This window comes from Meleagris gallopavo, chromosome Z, assembly GCF_000146605.3.
Source record: "Meleagris gallopavo isolate NT-WF06-2002-E0010 breed Aviagen turkey brand Nicholas breeding stock chromosome Z, Turkey_5.1, whole genome shotgun sequence".
Taxonomy (NCBI): domain Eukaryota; kingdom Metazoa; phylum Chordata; class Aves; order Galliformes; family Phasianidae; genus Meleagris; species Meleagris gallopavo.
Window position 1 is genome coordinate 7,756,401 of NC_015041.2, and position 6,183 is coordinate 7,762,583.

General features: G+C 38.0%; 1 protein-coding gene across 3 annotated transcripts in view; it reads left to right on the forward strand.

The window, feature by feature from the left end:
• LOC100550826 (phospholipid-transporting ATPase FetA-like) overlaps positions 1-6,183 on the forward strand; it is a 422,496-nt gene that overhangs the window by 366,945 nt on the left and 49,368 nt on the right. The window lies entirely within an intron of this gene.

Below are 6,183 nucleotides of genomic sequence, written 5' to 3' on the forward strand. Positions count from 1 at the left end.
TAGTATACACATCTTTTGAGATGTGCTAAGACTGATGATTTTGTTTATGCCTTTTTCTTGCTGTAGATGTGACCCTTAATCCTTAACCCTGCCTCAAACACAAAGCCTACATTTCCGCATGAGGGCCCAAGGAGCAAGGATGAGGAAAGATTTTTTAAAACAGCAGATAATGTATTTTTTAAGCAGCAAGAAGAAATTTGGTCACATGCCTAGTAACAAACAGTCTATTTCTCACTGATGCTGCAGAAATTTTATCAATGCAAACCAATACAACAAGGCTTTATTTGTTCTATGAATGTTCCCACTTACACATATGATTGGAACTCTAACTGTCTAGAGTCCCTGATTCTGGAGAGCTCAGATTGTTTAGGCTTAGCAAACTCAAAGCTCCTTTATTTTCTATTCACACATTGTGCTGAGTGTTCAGAGCACCTGCAATAGGTGTAGCTATACTGAACACTCAGCAGTTCGTGTACACATCCAAGACAACTTCAATTATTGTTTGCAGGTCTTATGGCAAACTGTACTGATACTGATACAGTAATTTCTCCCTCCTCTACCAGCAGATTTTGAAGAATGCATTTGGAGCAAGAGTCCATTCTGCTTCAGCCTAATTGCTAGAGATTGTTTAAAGCTGACTCAGAAATGCTTGTATGGAGTTAAAATGAATGCATCACTTCCAAAAGTTGTCAAGTGTGCTGTCCTAATTGTCTTTCCTATCTTGTTCTGTCCTCGTGCTTCTGGCTGTGATTCATTTGCAATCTGTCCAGTTTTCAAAATTATTTGTTCTTATTTGTCTGGTCAAAGAACAACAAGCTGTTGGGGGTTAGAAAATATATTGCCTCTTTGAGGGTCAGGAAAGGGGGCAGATGGATCGCCGATAGCTATGGAAGCTTCCCTTCTCTGATTGGAGGTCTGATGTACATTTCAGTGTATGGGGAAAGCTTATAGGTGATAAAAGCAGTACGTTTACTTGATAAGTGTAATTGTTGTATATCATGATTTCTCTATGACAGTATTTTACATGGTCTATCATTTTATGTATTTAGGAAAGTTGCTCTGGGTATGTCGTATAGTCTCTCAGTTAGAGCATAGCATCCTGTGACAAGTATATATGAAAATGTTATGTATCGTGGCAACATAAAGGAAGAAACAAGAAAAAGTCTTTATAGAACCTGACTACGTAGAGTGGACAAGCTGAGGTGCAACAATCAGATCAGCAAAATGGCCAACAGGGATGCAGTGGATTGCATTTACCAGGTTACATTTTGAACCACAGAAAGTGGACCAATGAGGAAGTTGCTATAAAGAGAATAATTTCATAATTAAAAGCAAACAACAAAAAATGCACATAAATTTCTACCTTTCCATTTGTAAAGGAAATCTGAACACATGTCAGAAGAGTGGTGTTTGAAATACAACAGTTTTGTTTCCTTTTGAGACATCTTTATTATCAGGAAAAAGTAACTTGCTGTAACCATAATCTACTGTACTATGTATTAGTTAACTTGGAAAAGCAGAAAAGATTATGCTTGATTTACAGTACGCAGCTGGGGAAAAGCAGCATGGTTTATAGCAGTACTCTCAGAGTATAGACACTGAACTTTCCAAATGCGATGCTTAAGAAGTACATGTGGAGGAGTTTGCACCATGACTGCTGACTCACAGCAACACTCTACACCTTTAAAAATAAGCCTGTAAAAATATAACACATTTGACATTTAATCATCTGAAAGTAAATTTGCCTGTTCTTGGGGAAGACCCAGGTTACTTTCTTGCAACTTATCTTTAGGTAAGATTTTTGGGGTGGAAGATACTGATAATCAAACTAGAGAATTTCATTATGATATCCTTTGCAGATGTGTTCTTACCACAGGAAATCTTGTTCTAATACAGGTTACTACACCTCAAAGGAAATATGCATAGAATAGTCTGAAAGTAATGCCTCCTACTTACTTCCATGGAAATTACAACAGATAAAAAGAGCACAATGAACACTATTTGATAGAGAACGAGCACAATAAACACTATTTGATAGAGAACAAAACACTCTTTTTGAACATAGTCACCACCATTAGCTGTGATGAGCAAGAGCCTGCATGCTGCTCTCATAACAGTCTGCACCAGCAGAGGTGACCACCTGTTTTACAGCTGCTGTTTTATAGTGTCATTTCTAGAAAAATGTTGCACACATAGTCATCTGTCCAAACAGATGGAAGTCAGAAGGCACCAAATCCAAATTATATGGTGGGTGGTAGAACAGTCCAGCCAAGATTGGCAATGTGCACAGTGTTCAAAATAATATGAGTCCTGGAATTATTGTGTTGAAATAATGTGTCACTGGCCTGACTCTGGAAGTTCAAGCCTTTAGCTCAGTCAGCATCATGGCATAACAATCAGAGTAGATGATTTGTCTGAGTTCCAGAAAACCCAGAAGGATCACCCTTCCCTGTCTCAAAAGACATTGCACATCACACTATCCACTGAGGACTGTGTCTTGAACTTTTTCTTTAATGGCAAATATATGTGTCACCACTCCATGGACTACCATTTTGACTCCAGCTCATAATAGTGACACCTTGTCAGATGGTGTCACCAGTAATGAAGTAATCCAGGAAATTGTCACCTTCAGCCTCGTAGTTGTTCAATAGGTCCTGACAAATTGGCATATGGTGTTCTTTCTGTTCCTGTGTGACCATTTGTGAGACCCGCTTGGCACAAACTTTGCAATATTCCAGCATTGCCACCATCATTTCCAATGCATTAAAGTGAGTATCCAGCTCTGTACACAGTTCGCTGGTTGTAATCCAATCCACCAATTCACATGGATGAGCACCTCGAGACACATTTCACTGCATCGTGTCACAGCTGGCCATCTGGAACATGGTTTGTCTTTCATATCACTGTCAACACTGCTGAAATGTTGCACCCACCTCACTGTGCTACATTCACTATTTGATCTCCATAGATGTTCAGCAAGCACTAGTGAATGTCCACAGGTGCCATTTTTTCCATGTGGAGGAATTCAGTAACACATCCTTGGTCCATATGCACCTCATGTCAGACACCATTCTGTCAGACTGCCTCTCTGCTGCCATGTGTCACACGGCAACAACATGTAGCAGAATATTGGTGAGAAGGTTCAATCTCTACTGCCGTTCAACCAACATCCGCCTTCAATATCATGGGTCAAAACATATATAATAGGAGGCATTACTTTCAAAGCACCAGTTATACTGTCAGATAAGCTGGAGACAGATCTGCTTGGAATAGCGTTCACCTTAAAAATCAAATGAATGAGGAAGTATATCCTTATCTGACCAATATGCAGACATCAGATTTGAAAGAAATTATTACACTCTATCTCTCAAAAATATGAGATCTTTTGGACATCCAAAAACTATCCAAAAAAGCTATCATGCTGTATGCTCACAAGGAACTAGAGATTCTTATTACCATATAATACTGTGGAAGCCAAAAGCGCATGTAAGTTCTTAAGGAGTTTGACATTTCACAGAACCCAGCTCCATTTGCCATATTAAACATGACAATACACTCAACAGCTACCAACTGAAGGAGAAAAGAAAGATTTGCCAGTACTCATTGCTGTAAAAGGAAAGGTGTTCTCAGGGATAATTGCCTTATATTTTTATGTGCTTCTCTCTGGAAATCCCCTGATGAACACTGTTGGGAAGAAGATAATGAGATAAATGGACTTTTGATCTGATCCCACATGGCAGTTCTCACATCTATCTATCACATAATATAACCATCAAGATTGTTTCCTTGTAAACTTTTTTCTCTGACTATGCATATCGATTTTGCCGCCATAGGAATCAATTTGATACAAATGAAGCAGTCAGCATGAATAATAAGCTAAGAGCTAAGACTGTCAAGTCTTCTCATTTGGTTCGGCTTTGCATTTCCAGTACTGTGGGACACAATCATTTGGCTTGTTTATTTCACAACAGCCAAGGAAAAAGAATAACCATATAAACAACAGATGCGTGAGTACAGTTAACAGTGAGTGACCTACAGAATTAAGGTACACGTATAGGAAAGAAACAGTATTGGTGTGTAAGCATGAGAGTGAAAAATGAAAGGTGACAAAAGTGTAGACCCAGGCCTGAAATACCACTCATCTTTTGTTCAGCTAAACACCAGAAGTTTCATCTATAGGGAAATCTGTAGGTGTCTGCAAAGTACCAGCTAATGCATTTGGACTACTCCCATCACTAAAAGAATTAGTCCCATGTGTTAGTATGCCAGCATTAGGCATTAAGTTTTAATTAAGAAAACAGACACATGCAGGATAAATGAAGAAATCTTTGTTTACTGTCAGATTACCCAGCTACACAGGAAATTCCATGAAGCTGTTCAGAGAAAATGTATTCCATGTGTCATGCCAGGGGTGTAAGATTGCCTTTTCAATGAGCCCATTGGACCAGTTTACAAAGAGTTGTGCTGGATTAACCTTCCTTTCGCAGTCTGTTTTTTCTATACCTAGCCTGACTGCCTTAACAAAAGATATGCTGCGTTTTAATTAAAATTACAGGGATAAATGCCAAAATTCCTGAGTGATATTCTGTGAATATGTTACATAGCTCACACTGAAGGACTGCCAGATGATAACTTCTACTCTACCACTGAGTATAGGCTGAGGTATTTTAGGAGTTCCCAAAAATGTTTCTGTAGCTGTGAGACTGTGAAGTAGTTGAGTTTACTAACAGCCCAACCACCAAATCATTTAATAATGTAGCAACTCATAAAAAATGCACATGGAAGATGCAGGGTTAATGTAGCCTTTAAAGATTTAACTTGTGTTACCTTAGCATGTAGAGGCAGGGGCTAAGCACTTTTAAAGCACAGTTCTCCTGCAGTTATTCTTCTCTTTTTGTCCTCTGAATACAAGCTGAACATCAAGATATTCAATTCTTGCTGAAGAAAACAGACTTTGCCTCAAAATCTTAGAAAGGTGGAAGAAGACAGCTGGGCAAATGAAGTAGCGAGAGTCTGCCAACATCCCTTCAGAATCATCTTTTTGAAATCTGTTTGAAATCTCATCTGGTCTAAATTTGGATGGATAAAATGTAAAATGTGCATTTAAATAGTTTTAAAGCTAATTCTGATCTAGTTTTTCATGGCTGTGCTAGAGGTGTGAAAAGCAGTTGGTTGGGATTTCCAGAACTATGACCAACCGGCAGGTCAACCAATGGAAGTTGTTGGAGAATCCTTTTTTAGAAAGAGAGGATCTTGAAAAGAGTAAGAACAGCATAGAACTAGTCCAGACTTTAAGGGTAACATAGATGACTGATTAATACTGACAGGAGCATTGTATAGAAACAAATTTTTGCATTTCTTAATTTCTGAATTTAGCAAAAGGACTGTTTTCTAAAAACAGGAGAGTGATCCATTATTTGTGGCTGAGTCCCTCTATTTCTGAAGGATGAGATGTGGATATGTGTGATATATATATCAAGCTTCGATAAAATTTGGAGGTCTTTCCATCTTCCTACATGCAACTGACACCAATCACCTCTTGAGGTTTTCATATGTGGTCTTTCAGAGCCTCTACCCTGTTAAATGCCAGCTACATACTGCAATTAAATTTCTGATTCATTATATTAAATATATATCAAAGTGGTATCCTGAAATTTTCTGCACTTGTTGCGATTTCTTCTTATTTTAGTATCCTGTGTACAGATACCATTTTAACCCTTTTAAAATTTTATGTTAATATTCTTATATAACTTAGCAGAACATGGAGCAGAGTGTTACCATATTAGAAAGAGAAAGCTAATCACATATTTATGGTTGAAAAATCATTTTAATCAAAAAAATTTCCCTGAGAATGAGGGGGTGAGCAGTCTATATATAGCTCTGTTCAACAGTATCTACACGCAAAAGAAAAATTTACCATGAAGAAATTTTTTGTTGAAAAAGCCACTAATTTGTAGATATTTGAAGAAGAGTCTTGCTGCCCTTCTGCACAGCCCTTGGGTCACACTTTCTGTATTTGACTTGTATTGTATTTTGGCTTGTCCATTCCAGAGCAAACCTGGGAGCTTTTCCTCTGCAAAGAGGACAGTGAAATGATACTTCAAAAGTTCTTCAAATACATAAAAATGGGGGAAAAAAACATGGAAAATATAATCAACTGCTGATAATTCTGGGACTTTGCAG